The sequence below is a fragment of the Phoxinus phoxinus genome (assembly GCF_949152265.1).
Source record: "Phoxinus phoxinus genome assembly, chromosome: 8".
Taxonomy (NCBI): domain Eukaryota; kingdom Metazoa; phylum Chordata; class Actinopteri; order Cypriniformes; family Leuciscidae; genus Phoxinus; species Phoxinus phoxinus.
The window spans coordinates 29,935,244-29,955,332 of NC_136883.1; positions in this window are offsets into that span (position 1 = coordinate 29,935,244).

Sequence of the window (20,089 nt, forward strand, 5' to 3'; positions counted from 1 at the left end):
TGTGTAAAAAATACAGGGGGAACGGATTTCGACGGCTGTTTTTTGGCCGTCGGATTCTGTTTCCCCTGTAAAAAAAACAGCTGTCGGAATCCGTTCCCCCACTCCCATTATGAGAGGCGTTGTAGTGGCTTAAAAAAAACTTATTTTATTTTGTGTGGGGATGGAGCTTACCTGGCACCAGTTTAAATAAATATATTTTCTAGTTTTTACCTTTTATTGTGAAAGGAAAATATTGGATTAAAAAAAAGCCGGCGAGCCGGGATTTGAACTTCTGTCTCCTAAAAATCTTCAGCTCTTAATGTCTGGACCACTAGGCTGTCTCAACCTTGGAATTCAAAGCACTTTGATAGATATTAGAAGATCCTCCTTGTGTAAAAAATGCAGGGGGAACGGATTTCGACGGCTGTCTTTTGGCCGTCGGATTCTGTTCCCCCTGTAAAATAAACAGCTGTTGGAATCCGTTCCCCCACTCCCATTATGAGGTGTTGTAGTGGCTTAAAAAATCTTATTTTATTTTTTGTGGGGATGGAGCTTACCTTGCACCAGTTTAAAGAAATATATTTTCGATTTTTTTACCTTTTATTGTGAAAGGAAAATATTGGATTAAAAAAAGCCAGCGAGCCGGGACTTGAACTTGGGTCACCTAAAAATCTATACCTCTAAATGTCAGTGCCTGGACCACTAGGCTGTGGCAACCTTGGAATTCAAAGCACTTTGATAGATATTAGAAGATCCTCCTTGTGTAAAAACTGCAGGGGGAACGGATTTCGACGGCTGTTTTTTGGCCGTCGGATTCTGTTCCCCCTGTAAAAAAAAACAGCTGTCGGAATCCGTTCCCCCACTCCCATTATGAGAGGCGTTGTAGTGGCTTAAAAAAATCTTATTTTATTTTGTGTGGGGATGGAGCTTACCTGGCACCAGTTTAAAGAAATATATTTTCGAGTTTTTACCTTTTATTTTGAAAGGAAAATATTGGATTAAAAAAAGCCAGCGAGCCGGGACTTGAACTTGGGTCACCTAAAAATCGTTGGCTCTAAATGTCAGTGCCTGGACCACTAGGCTGTGGCAACCGTGGAATTCAAAGCACTTTGATAGATATTAGAAGATCCTCCTTGTGTAAAAACTGCAGGGGGAACGGATTTCGACGGCTGTTTTTTGGCCGTCGGATTCTGTTCCCCCTGTAAAAAAAAACATCTGTCGGAATCCGTTCCCCCACTCCCATTATGAGAGACGTTGTAGTGGCTTAAAAAAATCTTATTTTATTTTGTGTGGGGATGGAGCTTACCTGGCACCAGTTTAAAGAAATATATTTTCTAGTTTTTACCTTTTATTGTGAAAGGAAAATATTGGATTAAAAAAAAGCCGGCGAGCCGGGATTTGAACTTGTGTCTCCTAAAAATCTTCAGCTCTTAATGTCTGGACCACTAGGCTGTCTCAACCTTGGAATTCAAAGCACTTTGATAGATATTAGAAGATCCTCCTTGTGTAAAAAATGCAGGGGGAACGGATTTCGACGGCTGTTTTTTGGCCGTCGGATTCTGTTCCCCCTGTAAAATAAACAGCTGTTGGAATCCGTTCCCCCACTCCCATTATGAGGTGTTGTAGTGGCTTAAAAAATCTTATTTTATTTTTTGTGGGGATGGAGCTTACCTTGCACCAGTTTAAAGAAATATATTTTCGATTTTTTTACCTTTTATTGTGAAAGGAAAATATTGGATTAAAAAAAGCCAGCGAGCCGGGACTTGAACTTGGGTCACCTAAAAATCTATACCTCTAAATGTCAGTGCCTGGACCACTAGGCTGTGGCAACCTTGGAATTCAAAGCACTTTGATAGATATTAGAAGATCCTCCTTTTGTAAAAACTGCAGGGGGAACGGATTTCGACGGCTGTTTTTTGGCCGTCGGATTCTGTTCCCCCTGTAAAAAAAAACAGCTGTCGGAATCCGTTCCCCCACTCCCATTATGAGAGACGTTGTAGTGGCTTAAAAAAATCTTATTTTATTTTGTGTGGGGATGGAGCTTACCTGGCACCAGTTTAAAGAAATATATTTTCGAGTTTTTACCTTTTATTTTGAAAGGAAAATATTGGATAAAAAAAAGCCAGCGAGCCGGGACTTGAACTTGGGTCACCTAAAAATCGTTGGCTCTAAATGTCAGTGCCTGGACCACTAGGCTGTGGCAACCGTGGAATTCAAAGCACTTTGATAGATATTAGAAGATCCTCCTTGTGTAAAAACTGCAGGGGGAACGGATTTCGACGGCTGTTTTTTGGCCGTCGGATTCTGTTCCCCCTGTAAAAAAAAACAGCTGTCGGAATCCGTTCCCCCACTCCCATTATGAGAGACGTTGTAGTGGCTTAAAAAAATCTTATTTTATTTTGTGTGGGGATGGAGCTTACCTGGCACCAGTTTAAAGAAATATATTTTCGAGTTTTTACCTTTTATTGTGAAAGGAAAATATTGGATTAAAAAAAAAGCCGGCGAGCCGGGATTTGAACTTGTGTCTCCTAAAAATTTTCAGCTCTTAATGTCTGGACCACTAGGCTGTCTCAACCTTGGAATTCAAAGCACTTTGATAGATATTAGAAGATCCTCCTTGTGTAAAAAATGCAGGGGGAACGGATTTCGACGGCTGTTTTTTGGCCGTCGGATTCTGTTCCCCCTGTAAAATAAACAGCTGTTGGAATCCGTTCCCCCACTCCCATTATGAGGTGTTGTAGTGGCTTAAAAAAATCTTATTTTATTTTGTGTGGGGATGGAGCTTACCTTGCACCAGTTTAAAGAAATATATTTTCGATTTTTTTACCTTTTATTGTGAAAGGAAAATATTGGATTAAAAAAAGCCAGCGAGCCGGGACTTGAACTTGGGTCAACTAAAAATCTATACCTCTAAATGTCAGTGCCTGGACCACTAGGCTGTGGCAACCTTGGAATTCAAAGCACTTTGATAGATATTAGAAGATCCTACTTGTGTAAAAAATGCAGGGGGAACGGATTTCGACGGCTGTTTTTTGGCCGTCGGATTCTGTTCCCCCTGTAAAATAAACAGCTGTTGGAATCCGTTCCCCCACTCCCATTATGAGGTGTTGTAGTGGCTTAAAAAATCTTATTTTAATTTGTGTGGGGATGGAGCTTACCTGGCACCAGTTTAAAGAAATATATTTTCGAGTTTTTACCTTTTATTTTGAAAGGAAAATATTGGATAAAAAAAAGCCAGCGAGCCGGGACTTGAACTTGGGTCACCTAAAAATCGTTGGCTCTAAATGTCAGTGCCTGAACCACTAGCCTGTGGCAACCGTGGAATTCAAAGCACTTTGATAGATATTAGAAGATCCTCCTTGTGTAAAAACTGCAGGGGGAACGGATTTCGACGGCTGTTTTTTGGCCGTCGGATTCTGTTCCCCCTGTAAAAAAAAACAGCTGTCGGAATCCGTTCCCCCACTCCCATTATGAGAGACGTTGTAGTGGCTTAAAAAAATCTTATTTTATTTTGTGTGGGGATGGAGCTTACCTGGCACCAGTTTAAAGAAATATATTTTCGAGTTTTTACCTTTTATTGTGAAAGGAAAATATTGGATTAAAAAAAAGCCGGCGAGCCGGGATTTGAACTTGTGTCTCCTAAAAAAATTCAGCTCTTAATGTCTGGACCACTAACGCTGTCTCAACTTTGGAATTCAAAGCACTTTGATAGATATTAGAAGATCCTCCTTGTGTAAAAAATGCAGGGGGAACGGATTTCGACGGCTGTTTTTTGGCCGTCGGATTCTGTTCCCCCTGTAAAATAAACAGCTGTCGGAATCCGTTCCCCCACTCCCATTATGAGATGCGTTGTAGTGGCTTAAAAAATCTTATTTTTTTTGTGTGGGGATGGAGCTTACCTGGCCCCAGTTTAAAGAAATATATTTTCGAGTTTTTACCTTTTATTGTGAAAGGAAAATATTGGATAAAAAAAAGCCAGCGAGCCGGGACTTGAACTTGGGTCACCTAAAAAACTTTACCTCTAAATGTCAGTGCCTGGACCATTAGGCTGTCACAACCTTGGAATTCAAAGCACTTTGATAGATATTAGAAGATCCTCCTTGTGTAAAAAATACAGGGGGAACGGATTTCGACGGCTGTTTTTTGGCCGTCGGATTCTGTTCCCCCTGTAAAATAAACAGCTGTTGGAATCCGTTCCCCCACTCCCATTATGAGGTGTTTTAGTGGCTTAAAAAAATCTTATTTTATTTTGTGTGGGGATGGAGCTTACCTGGCACCAGTTTAAAGAAATATATTTTCGATTTTTTTACCTTTTATTGTGAAAGGAAAATATTGGATAAAAAAAAGCCAGCGAGCTGGGATTTGAACTTGTGTCTGCTAAAAATCTTCAGCTCTTAATGTCTGGACCACTAGGCTGTCTCAACCTTGGAATTCAAAGCACTTTGATAGATATTAGAATATCCTCCTTGTGTAAAAAAATGCAGGGGGAACGGATTTCGACGGCTGTTTTTTGGCCGTCGGATTCTGTTGCCCCTGTAAAATAAACAGCTGTTGGAATCCGTTCCCCCACTCCCATTATGAGGTGTTGTAGTGGCTTAAAAAAATCTTATTTTATTTTGTGTGGGGATGGAGCTTACCTAGCACCAGTTTAAAGAAATATATTTTCGAGTTTTTACCTTTTATTTTGAAAGGAAAATATTGGATTAAAAAAAGCCAGCGAGCCGGGACTTGAACTTCGGTCACCTAAAAATCTATACCTCTAAATGTCAGTGCCTGGACCACTAGGCTGTGGCAACCTTGGAATTCAAAGCACTTTGATAGATATTAGAAGATCCTCCTTGTGTAAAAAATGCAGGGGGAACGGATTTCGACGGCTGTTTTTTGGCCGTCGGATTCTGTTCCCCCTGTAAAAAAAAACAGCTGTCGGAATCCGTTCCCCCACTCCCATTATGAGAGACGTTGTAGTGGCTTAAAAAAATCTTATTTTATTTTGTGTGGGGATGGAGCTTACCTGGCACCAGTTTAAAGAAATATATTTTCGAGTTTTTACCTTTTATTTTGAAAGGAAAATATTGGATAAAAAAAAGCCAGCGAGCCGGGACTTGAACTTGAGTCACCTAAAAATCGTTGGCTCTCAATGTCAGTGCCTGGACCACTAGGCTGTGGAAACCGTGGAATTCAAAGCACTTTGATAGATATTAGAAGATCCTCCTTGTGTAAAAACTGCAGGGGGAACGGATTTCGACGGCTGTTTTTTGGCCGTCGGATTCTGTTCCCCCTGTAAAAAAAAAAACAGCTGTCGGAATCCGTTCCCCCACTCCCATTATGAGAGGCGTTGTAGTGGCTTAAAAAAATCTTATTTTATTTTGTGTGGGGATGGAGCTTACCTGGCACCAGTTTAAAGAAATATATTTTCTAGTTTTTACCTTTTATTGTGATAGGAAAATATTGGATAAAAAAAAGCCAGCGAGCTGGGATTTGAACTTGTGTCTCCTAAAAATCTTCAGCTCTTAATGTCTGGACCACTAGGCTGTCTCAACCTTGGAATTCAAAGCACTTTGATAGATATTAGAATATCCTCCTTGTGTAAAAAAATGCAGGGGGAACGGATTTCGACGGCTGTTTTTTGGCCGTCGGATTCTGTTCCCAGTGGCGCCTCCAGAAATTTTTCATAGGGGTGGCCAGATGGGGCCACTTAAAATCTTGGGGTGGCACACCAAAACTATAAACCATAATTTCAGAATTGTATTCTACTGTTGTAGTAACCCATACGGAAATGTAATATATGACATATCCCTATATCGCTAGTGACGCCGTCATATATGTTAAATATAAGACAATATATTGCTATCACATATACATATCTCTACATATATGTTGATATAGGTTTTTAACATATATAAATTTGCCATATTAAATGAGTATATTGACATATATTAATATGATGTATATGATTATTATTTATATAATACTGTATGTTTTGACCATATATGTCACCGATATGTATAATTTATATATGCCAAACTATTTACTATTTATTTCAAGTCTACAGATCAAGTCTACATATCCACATTTCATTTCAATTTCTATCTCATTATCCACATTTCATTTCAATTTCTATCTCATTTTCGAATCTTTTATAAATAAAATGTATTATTTATTATTATTTTACCTCTTCTTGACCAGCTCATAAAAACAAAACAAATACTACACAAATTCTATTTGAAAACTGATAATTATATATGTGACATGTATGTAAAAAAACACTATTATACATACATCAAATATATGGGCTGGTTTTATATGTCAATTGTTCCATTTTCTAATAGGTTTTATATATGGGCATATATATGGGTATATATATTTTATATATGTGGATATATTTCATATATGTATATTTCATATACCTAGGCTATGTACATATATTACATTTCCGTATGGGTAAACCGGCCTGAAGAAAACTATCAGAAAGACTTAAGGAAACTCCTACTGATATACTTTGGTTTATTGTGTTATATTTAACGGACAGTGCATCACGTTGCATGAATTTCTTAAATGAAATAAACAGAGTTCACAAGCAGGTTAATAATAATACACACACTCCATTTCATCATTGCAAATAACACATAGCCTATGACTCGACTGACAAAACTAGGAACTAACAGACACATGAAGTAAACTTGTGTGTAGTTTATAAAGTCCAACCTTGCACTTGTTGAAAACAATCTAAACTCTGTTTTTATGACGCAGCTCTTATTGATGCGACTTACCAGCAGCGAGAGATGTGAGACTCTGCTGGTGGTGACGTAGCTCCGCCCGCAATATCACGCACACAAATGCGAGTGATGCAACAGCCAATGTCGAGTTTTCCCAATTAATGCATGAATTTAACAGCATTATTTTAACTCTGTTACACATATGCACCAGCTAACGACGTTAGCTAGGTAACTCTTGTCAAAACATGTCAAAGACGCATCAAAAAGCTGTTGTAACAGTATACTGTAACCATTTGGCACTTAAAAAGCACGTCACGACACATAATTCCCCGTCTTCTTTTACTAAAGAATATTTTTTACTTATTTACTTACCGGTAGTCTTCGTCTTCTTTCTTAACTTCTTTTAAAATTGTTGACCGACGGGCACGCGCTGAGCTGTTGCTGTCTGAGCGCGCAACAGCGGCATGTACGGAGGGGCGGGGGAGGGGCGGGCTACTGTGTGCGATCGAAAGTCTAGATCAGCTTGCCTGCCTGGCTGTGCATTAGGGATGAAATGCATAACTGATGCTACTAATTTTTTTACTGGCCATTGGGGTGGCCAGTGGGGTGGCCAGGAGTCGGCCAGGGGTGGCCACGGCCACCCCTGGCCACCCCCTGGTGGCGCCATTGTCTGTTCCCCCTGTAAAATAAACAGCTGTTGGAATCCGTTCCCCCACTCCCATTATGAGGTGTTGTAGTGGCTTAAAAAATCTTATTTTATTTTGTGTGGGGATGGAGCTTACCTTGCACCAGTTTAAAGAAATATATTTTCGATTTTTTTTACCTTTTATTGTGAAAGGAAAATATTGGATTAAAAAAAGCCAGCGAGCCGGGACTTGAACTTGGGTCACCTAAAAATCTATACCTCTAAATGTCAGTGCCTGGACCACTAGGCTGTGGCAACCTTGGAATTCAAAGCACTTTGATAGATATTAGAAGATCCTACTTGTGTAAAAAATGCAGGGGGAACGGGTTTCGACGGCTGTTTTTTGGCCGTCGGATTCTGTTCCCCCTGTAAAAAAAAACAGCTGTCGGAATCCGTTCCCCCACTCCCATTATGAGAGACGTTGTAGTGTCTTAAAAAAATCTTATTTTATTTTGTGTGGGGATGGAGCTTACCTGGCACCAGTTTAAAGAAATATATTTTCGAGTTTTTACCTTTTATTGTGAAAGGAAAATATTGGATTAAAAAAAAGCCGGCGAGCCGGGACTTGAACTTGTGTCTCCTAAAAATCTTCAGCTCTTAATGTCTGGACCACAAGGCTGTCTCAACCTTGGAATTCAAAGCACTTTGATAGATATTAGAAGATCCTCCTTGTGTAAAAAATACAGGGGGAACGGATTTCGACGGCTGTTTTTTGGCCGTCGGATTCTGTTCCCCCTGTAAAATAAACAGCTGTCGGAATCCGTTCCCCCACTCCTATTATGAGATGCGTTGTAGTGGCTTAAAAAAATCTTATTTTATTTTGTGTGGGGATGGAGCTTACCTGGCACCAGTTTAAAGAAATATATTTTCGAGTTTTTGCCTTTTATTGTGATAGGAAAATATGTGATCAAAAAAAGTAATCGAGCCGGGACTTGAACTTGTTTCACCTAAAAATCATCAGCTCTCAAAGTCAGTGCATTGACCACTAGGCTGTGGAGGCCTAATTATTTTCAATTCTTTGATAGATATCTGAAGATCATCCTCGTGTAAGAAATACAGGGGGAACGGATTCCGACGGCTGTTTCTTTGCCGTCGGATTCTGTTCCCCCTGTAAAAAAAAACAGCTGTCGGAATCCGTTCCCCCACTCCCATTATGATAGGTGTGGATGTAGTGGCCTAAAAAAGCTTATTATATTTTGTGTGGGATGGAGCTTACATGGCACCAGTGTAAAATAAATATATTTTAGAGTTTTTGTCTTTTTCTATGATATTAAAGAATGGGATCAAAAAAAGTCCACAAGTCAGGACTTGAACTTGTGTCACCTAAAGATCATCCACTCTTGAAGTCAGTGCATTGACCACTAGGCTGTGGGGGCCTATTAATTAGCAGCACTTTGATAGATATTAGAAGATCCTCCTTGTGTAAGAAATACAGGGGTGAAAGAATCCGACGGCAAAAAAACATATGTCGTAATACGTTCCCATTATGAGAGGTGTTGATGTAGTGGCTTGAATAAAGGTTGATAGTATTTAGTTTGAGGATAGAGATTAACTGTCATCGTTTACATTTAAGCATTTGGCAGATTGTTGATCCAGAGCAACGTAGTTTGAATTTCATGGTACACATTTTGTATTGTTTTCAGTTTCTGCTTTCCCTTGGAATCGAACCTATGACCTTAGCATTGCAAGCAACAATGCTCTACTGTTTGAGCTACAGGACAGCTCTTTAAATAAGTGCATCAGTTTAAGGAAATATATTTTCGAGTTTTTACCTTTTATTGTGAAAGGAAAATATTGGATTAAAAAAAAGCCAGCGAGCCGGGATTTGAACTTGTGTCTCCTAAAAATCCTAAGCTCTTAACGTCTCCTAAAAATCTTTAGCTCTTAATGTCTGGACCACTAGGCTGTCTCAACCTTGGAATTCAAAGCACTTTGATAGATATTAGAAGATCCTCCTTGTGTAAAAAATGCAGGGGGAACGGATTTCGACGGCTGTTTTTTGGCCGTCGGATTCTGTTCCCCCTGTAAAATAAACAGCTGTCGGAATCCGTTCCCCCACTCCCATTATGAGAGGCGTTGTAGTGGCTTAAAAAAAACTTATTTTATTTTGTGTGGGGATGGAGCTTACCTGGCACCAGTTTAAATAAATATATTTTCTAGTTTTTACCTTTTATTGTGAAAGGAAAATATTGGATTAAAAAAAAGCCGGCGAGCCGGGATTTTTTTAACTTCTGTCTCCTAAAAATCTTCAGCTCTTAATGTCTGGACCACTAGGCTGTCTCAACCTTGGAATTCAAAGCACTTTGATAGATATTAGAAGATCCTCCTTGTGTAAAAAATGCAGGGGGAACGGATTTCGACGGCTGTTTTTTGGCCGTCGGATTCTGTTCCCCCTGTAAAATAAACAGCTGTTGGAATCCGTTCCCCCACTCCCATTATGAGGTGTTGTAGTGGCTTAAAAAAAATCTTATTTTATTTTGTGTGGGGATGGAGCTTACCTGGCACCAGTTTAAAGAAATATATTTTCGAGTTTTTACCTTTTATTTTGAAAGGAAAATATTGGATAAAAAAAAGCCAGCGAGCCGGGACTTGAACTTGGGTCACCTAAAAATCGTTGGCTCTAAATGTCAGTGCCTGGACCACTAGGCTGTGGCAACCGTGGAATTCAAAGCACTTTGATAGATATTAGAAGATCCTCCTTGTGTAAAAACTGCAGGGGGAACGGATTTCGACGGCTGTTTTTTGGCCGTCGGATTCTGTTCCCCCTGTAAAAAAAAACAGCTGTCGGAATCCGTTCCCCCACTCCCATTATGAGAGACGTTGTAGTGGCTTAAAAAAATCTTATTTTATTTTGTGTGGGGATGGAGCTTACCTGGCACCAGTTTAAAGAAATATATTTTCTAGTTTTTACCTTTTATTGTGAAAGGAAAATATTGGATTTTAAAAAAGCCAGCGAGCTGGGATTTGAACTTGTATCTCCTAAAAATCTTCAGCTCTTATTGTCTGGACCACTAGGCTGTCTCAACCTTGGAATTCAAAGCACTTTGATAGATATTAGAATATCCTCCTTGTGTAAAAAAATGCAGGGGGAACGGATTTCGACGGCTGTTTTTTGGCCGTCGGATTCTGTTCCCCCTGTAAAATAAACAGCTGTTGGAATCCGTTCCCCCACTCCCATTATGAGGTGTTGTAGTGGCTTAAAAAATCTTATTTTATTTTGTGTGGGGATGGAGCTTACCTTGCACCAGTTTAAAGAAATATATTTTTGATTTTTTTACCTTTTATTGTGAAAGGAAAATATTGGATTAAAAAAAGCCAGCGAGCCGGGACTTGAACTTGGGTCACCTAAAAATCTATACCTCTAAATGTCAGTGCCTGGACCACTAGGCTGTGGCAACCTTGGAATTCAAAGCACTTTGATAGATATTAGAAGATCCTACTTGTGTAAAAAATGCAGGGGGAACGGGTTTCGACGGCTGTTTTTTGGCCGTCGGATTCTGTTCCCCCTGTAAAAAAAAACAGCTGTCGGAATCCGTTCCCCCACTCCCATTATGAGAGACGTTGTAGTGTCTTAAAAAAATCTTATTTTATTTTGTGTGGGGATGGAGCTTACCTGGCACCAGTTTAAAGAAATATATTTTCGAGTTTTTACCTTTTATTGTGAAAGGAAAATATTGGATTAAAAAAAAGCCGGCGAGCCGGGATTTGAACTTGTGTCTCCTAAAAAACTTCAGCTCTTAATGTCTGGACCACTAGCTGTCTCAACCTTGGAATTCAAAGCACTTTGATAGATATTAGAAGATCCTCCTTGTGTAAAAAATACAGGGGGAACGGATTTCGACGGCTGTTTTTTGGCCGTCGGATTCTGTTCCCCCTGTAAAATAAACAGCTGTCGGAATCCGTTCCCCCACTCCCATTTTGAGATGCGTTGTAGTGGCTTAAAAAATCTTATTTTTTTTTGTGTGGGGATGGAGCTTACCTGGCCCCAGTTTAAAGAAATATATTTTCGAGTTTTTACCTTTTATTGTGAAAGGAAAATATTGGATAAAAAAAAGCCAGCGAGCCGGGACTTGAACTTGGGTCACCTAAAAATCGTTGGCTCTAAATGTCAGTGCCTGGACCACTAGGCTGTGGCAACCGTGGAATTCAAAGCACTTTGATAGATATTAGAAGATCCTCCTTGTGTAAAAACTGCAGGGGGAACGGATTTCGACGGCTGTTTTTTGGCCGTCGGATTCTGTTCCCCCTGTAAAAAAAAACAGCTGTCGGAATCCGTTCCCCCACTCCCATTATGAGAGACGTTGTAGTGGCTTAAAAAAATCTTATTTTATTTTGTGTGGGGATGGAGCTTACCTGGCACCAGTTTAAAGAAATATATTTTCGAGTTTTTACCTTTTATTGTGAAAGGAAAATATTGGATTAAAAAAAAAGCCGGCGAGCCGGGATTTGAACTTGTGTCTCCTAAAAATTTTCAGCTCTTAATGTCTGGACCACTAGGCTGTCTCAACCTTGGAATTCAAAGCACTTTGATAGATATTAGAAGATCCTCCTTGTGTAAAAAATGCAGGGGGAACGGATTTCGACGGCTGTTTTTTTGGCCGTCGGATTCTGTTCCCCCTGTAAAATAAACAGCTGTTGGAATCCGTTCCCCCACTCCCATTATGAGGTGTTGTAGTGGCTTAAAAAAATCTTATTTTATTTTGTGTGGGGATGGAGCTTACCTTGCACCAGTTTAAAGAAATATATTTTCGATTTTTTTACCTTTTATTGTGAAAGGAAAATATTGGATTAAAAAAAGCCAGCGAGCCGGGACTTGAACTTGGGTCACCTAAAAATCTATACCTCTAAATGTCAGTGCCTGGACCACTAGGCTGTGGCAACCTTGGAATTCAAAGCACTTTGATAGATATTAGAAGATCCTCCTTGTGTAAAAAATGCAGGGGGAACGGATTTCGACGGCTGTTTTTTGGCCGTCGGATTCTGTTCCCCCTGTAATAAAAAACAGCTGTCGGAATCCGTTCCCCCACTCCCATTATGAGAGACGTTGTAGTGGCTTAAAAAAATCTTATTTTATTTTGTGTGGGGATGGAGCTTACCTGGCACCAGTTTAAAGAAATATATTTTCGAGTTTTTACCTTTTATTTTGAAAGGAAAATATTGGATAAAAAAAAGCCAGCGAGCCGGGACTTGAACTTGGGTCACCTAAAAATCGTTGGCTCTAAATGTCAGTGCCTGGACCACTAGGCTGTGGCAACCGTGGAATTCAAAGCACTTTGATAGATATTAGAAGATCCTCCTTGTGTAAAAACTGCAGGGGGAACGGATTTCGACAGCTGTTTTTTGGCCGTCGGATTCTGTTCCCCCTGTAAAAAAAAACAGCTGTCGGAATCCGTTCCCCCACTCCCATTATGAGAGACGTTGTAGTGGCTTAAAAAAATCTTATTTTATTTTGTGTGGGGATGGAGCTTACCTGGCACCAGTTTAAAGAAATATATTTTCGAGTTTTTACCTTTTATTGTGAAAGGAAAATATTGGATTAAAAAAAAAGCCGGCGAGCCGGGATTTGAACTTGTGTCTCCTAAAAATTTTCAGCTCTTAATGTCTGGACCACTAGGCTGTCTCAACCTTGGAATTCAAAGCACTTTGATAGATATTAGAAGATCCTCCTTGTGTAAAAAATGCAGGGGGAACGGATTTCGACGGCTGTTTTTTTGGCCGTCGGATTCTGTTCCCCCTGTAAAATAAACAGCTGTTGGAATCCGTTCCCCCACTCCCATTATGAGGTGTTGTAGTGGCTTAAAAAAATCTTATTTTATTTTGTGTGGGGATGGAGCTTACCTTGCACCAGTTTAAAGAAATATATTTTCGATTTTTTTACCTTTTATTGTGAAAGGAAAATATTGGATTAAAAAAAGCCAGCGAGCCGGGACTTGAACTTGGGTCACCTAAAAATCTATACCTCTAAATGTCAGTGCCTGGACCACTAGGCTGTGGCAACCTTGGAATTCAAAGCACTTTGATAGATATTAGAAGATCCTACTTGTGTAAAAAATGCAGGGGGAACGGATTTCGACGGCTGTTTTTTGGCCGTCGGATTCTGTTCCCCCTGTAAAATAAACAGCTGTTGGAATCCGTTCCCCCACTCCCATTATGAGGTGTTGTAGTGGCTTAAAAAATCTTATTTTATTTTGTGTGGGGATGGAGCTTACCTGGCACCAGTTTAAAGAAATATATTTTCGAGTTTTTACCTTTTATTTTGAAAGGAAAATATTGGATAAAAAAAAGCCAGCGAGCCGGGACTTGAACTTGGGTCACCTAAAAATCTATACCTCTAAATGTCAGTGCCTGGACCACTAGGCTGTGGCAACCTTGGAATTCAAAGCACTTTGATAGATATTAGAAGACCCTACTTGTGTAAAAAATGCAGGGGGAACGGATTTCGACGGCTGTTTTTTGGCCGTCGGATTCTGTTCCCCCTGTAAAAAAAAACAGCTGTCGGAATCCGTTCCCCCACTCCCATTATGAGAGACGTTGTAGTGGCTTAAAAAAATCTTATATTATTTTGTGTGGGGATGGAGCTTACCTGGCACCAGTTTAAAGAAATATATTTTCGAGTTTTTACCTTTTATTTTGAAAGGAAAATATTGGATAAAAAAAAGCCAGCGAGCCGGGACTTGAACTTGGGTCACCTAAAAATCGTTGGCTCTAAATGTCAGTGCCTGGACCACTAGCCTGTGGCAACCGTGGAATTCAAAGCACTTTGATAGATATTAGAAGATCCTCCTTGTGTAAAAACTGCAGGGGGAACGGATTTCGACGGCTGTTTTTTGGCCGTCGGATTCTGTTCCCCCTGTAAAAAAAAACAGCTGTCGGAATCCGTTCCCCCACTCCCATTATGAGAGACGTTGTAGTGGCTTAAAAAAATCTTATTTTATTTTGTGTGGGGATGGAGCTTACCTGGCACCAGTTTAAAGAAATATATTTTCGAGTTTTTACCTTTTATTGTGAAAGGAAAATATTGGATTAAAAAAAAGCCGGCGAGCCGGGACTTGAACTTGTGTCTCCTAAAAATCTTCAGCTCTTAATGTCTGGACCACAAGGCTGTCTCAACCTTGGAATTCAAAGCACTTTGATAGATATTAGAAGATCCTCCTTGTGTAAAAAATACAGGGGGAACGGATTTCGACGGCTGTTTTTTGGCCGTCGGATTCTGTTCCCCCTGTAAAATAAACAGCTGTCGGAATCCGTTCCCCCACTCCTATTATGAGATGCGTTGTAGTGGCTTAAAAAAATCTTATTTTATTTTGTGTGGGGATGGAGCTTACCTGGCACCAGTTTAAAGAAATATATTTTCGAGTTTTTGCCTTTTATTGTGATAGGAAAATATGTGATCAAAAAAAGTAATCGAGCCGGGACTTGAACTTGTTTCACCTAAAAATCATCAGCTCTCAAAGTCAGTGCATTGACCACTAGGCTGTGGAGGCCTAATTATTTTCAATTCTTTGATAGATATCTGAAGATCATCCTCGTGTAAGAAATACAGGGGGAACGGATTCCGACGGCTGTTTCTTTGCCGTCGGATTCTGTTCCCCCTGTAAAAAAAAACAGCTGTCGGAATCCGTTCCCCCACTCCCATTATGATAGGTGTGGATGTAGTGGCCTAAAAAAGCTTATTATATTTTGTGTGGGATGGAGCTTACATGGCACCAGTGTAAAATAAATATATTTTAGAGTTTTTGTCTTTTTCTATGATATTAAAGAATGGGATCAAAAAAAGTCCACAAGTCAGGACTTGAACTTGTGTCACCTAAAGATCATCCGCTCTTGAAGTCAGTGCATTGACCACTAGGCTGTGGGGGCCTATTAATTAGCAGCACTTTGATAGATATTAGAAGATCCTCCTTGTGTAAGAAATACAGGGGTGAAAGAATCCGACGGCAAAAAAACATATGTCGGAATACGTTCCCATTATGAGAGGTGTTGATGTAGTGGCTTGAATAAAGGTTGATAGTATTTAGTTTGAGGATAGAGATTAACTGTCATCGTTTACATTTAAGCATTTGGCAGATTGTTGATCCAGAGCAACGTAGTTTGAATTTCATGGTACACATTTTGTATTGTTTTCGGTTTCTGCTTTCCCTTGGAATCGAACCTATGACCTTAGCATTGCAAGCAACAATGCTCTACTGTTTGAGCTACAGGACAGCTCTTTTAATAAGTGCATCAGTTTAAGGAAATATATTTTCGAGTTTTTACCTTTTATTGTGAAAGGAAAATATTGGATTAAAAAAAAGCCAGCGAGCCGGGATTTGAACTTGTGTCTCCTAAAAATCCTAAGCTCTTAACGTCTCCTAAAAATCTTTAGCTCTTAATGTCTGGACCACTAGGCTGTCTCAACCTTGGAATTCAAAGCACTTTGATAGATATTAGAAGATCCTCCTTGTGTAAAAAATGCAGGGGGAACGGATTTCGACGGCTGTTTTTTGGCCGTCGGATTCTGTTCCCCCTGTAAAATAAACAGCTGTTGGAATCCGTTCCCCCACTCCCATTATGAGGTGTTGTAGTGGCTTAAAAAAAATCTTATTTTATTTTGTGTGGGGATGGAGCTTACCTGGCACCAGTTTAAAGAAATATATTTTCTAGTTTTTACCTTTTATTGTGAAAGGAAAATATTGGATTTTAAAAAAGCCAGCGAGCTGGGATTTGAACTTGTATCTCCTAAAAATCTTCAGCTCTTATTGTCTGGACCACTAGGCTGTCTCAACCTTGGAATTCAAAGCACTTTGATAGATATTAGAATATCCTCCTTGTGTAAAAAAATGCAGGGGGAACGGATTTCGACGGCTGTTTTTTGGCCGTCGGATTCTGTTCCCCCTGTAAAATAAACAGCTGTTGGAATCCGTTCCCCCACTCCCATTATGAGGTGTTGTAGTGGCTTAAAAAATCTTATTTTATTTTGTGTGGGGATGGAGCTTACCTGGCACCAGTTTAAAGAAATATATTTTCGATTTTTTTACCTTTTATTGTGAAAGGAAAATATTGGATTAAAAAAAGCCAGCGAGCCGGGACTTGAACTTGGGTCACCTAAAAATCTATACCTCTAAATGTCAGTGCCTGGACCACTAGGCTGTGGCAACCTTGGAATTCAAAGCACTTTGATAGATATTAGAAGATCCTACTTGTGTAAAAAATGCAGGGGGAACGGGTTTCGACGGCTGTTTTTTGGCCGTCGGATTCTGTTCCCCCTGTAAAAAAAAACAGCTGTCGGAATCCGTTCCCCCACTCCCATTATGAGAGACGTTGTAGTGTCTTAAAAAAATCTTATTTTATTTTGTGTGGGGATGGAGCTTACCTGGCACCAGTTTAAAGAAATATATTTTCGAGTTTTTACCTTTTATTGTGAAAGGAAAATATTGGATTAAAAAAAAGCCGGCGAGCCGGGATTTGAACTTGTGTCTCCTAAAAAACTTCAGCTCTTAATGTCTGGACCACTAGGCTGTCTCAACCTTGGAATTCAAAGCACTTTGATAGATATTAGAAGATCCTCCTTGTGTAAAAAATACAGGGGGAACGGATTTCGACGGCTGTTTTTTGGCCGTCGGATTCTGTTCCCCCTGTAAAATAAACAGCTGTCGGAATCCGTTCCCCCACTCCCATTTTGAGATGCGTTGTAGTGGCTTAAAAAATCTTATTTTTTTTGTGTGGGGATGGAGCTTACCTGGCCCCAGTTTAAAGAAATATATTTTCGAGTTTTTACCTTTTATTGTGTAAGGAAAATATTGGATAATAAAAAGCCAGCGAGCCGGGACTTGAACTTGGGTCACCTAAAAAACTTTACCTCTAAATGTCAGTGCCTGAACCACTAGGCTGTGGCAACCTTGGAATTCAAAGCACTTTGATAGATATTAGAAGACCTCCTTGTGTAAAAAATACAGGGGGAACGGATTTCGACGGCTGTTTTTTGGCCGTCGGATTCTGTTCCCCCTGTAAAATAAACAGCTGTTGGAATCCGTTCCCCCACTCCCATTATGAGGTGTTTTAGTGGCTTAAAAAAAATCTTATTTTATTTTGTGTGGGGATGGAGCTTACCTGGCACCAGTTTAAAGAAATATATTTTCGATTTTTTTACCTTTTATTGTGAAAGGAAAATATTGGATAAAAAAAAGCCAGCGAGCCGGGATTTGAACTTGTGTCTCCTAAAAATCTTCAGCTCTTAATGTCTGGACCACTAGGCTGTCTCAACCTTGGAATTCAAAGCACTTTGATAGATATTAGAATATCCTCCTTGTGTAAAAAAATGCAGGGGGAACGGATTTCGACGGCTGTTTTTTGGCCGTCGGATTCTGTTTCCCCTGTAAAAAAACAGCTGTCGGAATCCGTTCCCCCACTCCCATTATGAGAGGCGTTGTAGTGGCTTAAAAAAAACTTATTTTATTTTGTGTGGGGATGGAGCTTACCTGGCACCAGTTTAAATAAATATATTTTCTAGTTTTTACCTTTTATTGTGAAAGGAAAATATTGGATTAAAAAAAAGCCGGCGAGCCGGGATTTGAACTTCTGTCTCCTAAAAATCTTCAGCTCTTAATGTCTGGACCACTAGGCTGTCTCAACCATGGAATTCAAAGCACTTTGATAGATATTAGAAGATCCTCCTTGTGTAAAAAATGCAGGGGGAACGGATTTCGACGGCTGTTTTTTGGCCGTCGGATTCTGTTCCCCCTGTAAAATAAACAGCTGTTGGAATCCGTTCCCCCACTCCCATTATGAGGTGTTGTAGTTGCTTAAAAAATCTTATTTTATTTTGTGTGGGGATGGAGCTTACCTTGCACCAGTTTAAAGAAATATATTTTCGATTTTTTTACCTTTTATTGTGAAAGGAAAATATTGGATTAAAAAAAGCCAGCGAGCCGGGATTTGAACTTGGGTCACCTAAAAATCTATACCTCTAAATGTCAGTGCCTGGACCACTAGGCTGTGGCAACCTTGGAATTCAAAGCACTTTGATAGATATTAGAAGATCCTCCTTGTGTAAAAACTGCAGGGGGAACGGATTTCGACGGCTGTTTTTTGGCCGTCGGATTCTGTTCCCCCTGTAAAAAAAAACAGCTGTCGGAATCCGTTCCCCCACTCCCATTATGAGAGACGTTGTAGTGGCTTAAAAAAATCTTATTTTATTTTGTGTGGGGATGGAGCTTACCTGGCACCAGTTTAAAGAAATATATTTTCGAGTTTTTACCTTTTATTTTGAAAGGAAAATATTGGATAAAAAAAAGCCAGCGAGCCGGGACTTGAACTTGGGTCACCTAAAAATCGTTGGCTCTAAATGTCAGTGCCTGGACCACTAGGCTGTGGCAACCGTGGAATTCAAAGCACTTTGATAGATATTAGAAGATCCTCCTTGTGTAAAAACTGCAGGGGGAACGGATTTCGACGGCTGTTTTTTGGCCGTCGGATTCTGTTCCCCCTGTAAAAAAAAACAGCTGTCGGAATCCGTTCCCCCACTCCTATTATGAGGTGTTGTAGTGGCTTAAAAAAATCTTATTTTATTTTGTGTGGGGATGGAGCTTACCTTGCACCAGTTTAAAGAAATATATTTTCTAGTTTTTACCTTTTATTGTGAAAGGAAAATATTGGATTAAAAAAAGCCAGCGAGCCGGGATTTGAACTTGTGTCTCCTAAAAATCTTCAGCTCTTAATGTCTGGACCACTAGGCTGTCTCAACCTTGGAATTCAAAGCACTTTGATAGATATTAGAAGATCCTCCTTGTGTAAAAAATGCAGGGGGAACGGATTTCGACGGCTGTTTTTTGGCCGTCGGATTCTGTTCCCCCTGTAAAATAAACAGCTGTTGGAATCCGTTCCCCCACTCCCATTATGAGGTGTTGTAGTGGCTTAAAAAAATCTTATTTTATTTTGTGTGGGGATGGAGCTTACCTGGCACCAGTTTAAAGAAATATATTTTCGAGTTTTTACCTTTTATTTTGAAAGGAAAATATTGGATAAAAAAAAGCCAGCGAGCCGGGACTTGAACTTGGGTCACCTAAAAATCGTTGGCTCTAAATGTCAGTGCCTGGACCACTAGGCTGTGGCAACCGTGGAATTCAAAGCACTTTGATAGATATTAGAAGATCCTCCTTGTGTAAAAACTGCAGGGGGAACGGATTTCGACGGCTGTTTTTTGGCCGTCGGATTCTGTTCCCCCTGTAAAAAAAAAACAGCTGTCGGAATCCGTTCCCCCACTCCCATTATGAGAGGCGTTGTAGTGGCTTAATAAAATCTTATTTTATTTTGTGTGGGGATGGAGCTTACCTGGCACCAGTTTAAAGAAATATATTTTCTAGTTTTTACCTTTTATTGTGAAAGGAAAATATTGGATTTTTAAAAAGGCAGCGAGCTGGGATTTGAACTTGTGTCTCCTAAAAATCTTCAGCTCTTAATGTCTGGACCACTAGGCTGTCTCAACCTTGGAATTCAAAGCACTTTGATAGATATTAGAATATCCTCCTTGTGTAAAAAAATGCAGGGGGAACGGATTTCGACGGCTGTTTTTTGGCCGTCGGATTCTGTTCCCCCTGTAAAATAAACAGCTGTCGGAATCCGTTCCCCCACTCCTATTATGAGATGCGTTGTAGTGGCTTAAAAAAATCTTATTTTATTTTGTGTGGGGATGGAGCTTACCTGGCACCAGTTTAAAGAAATATATTTTCGA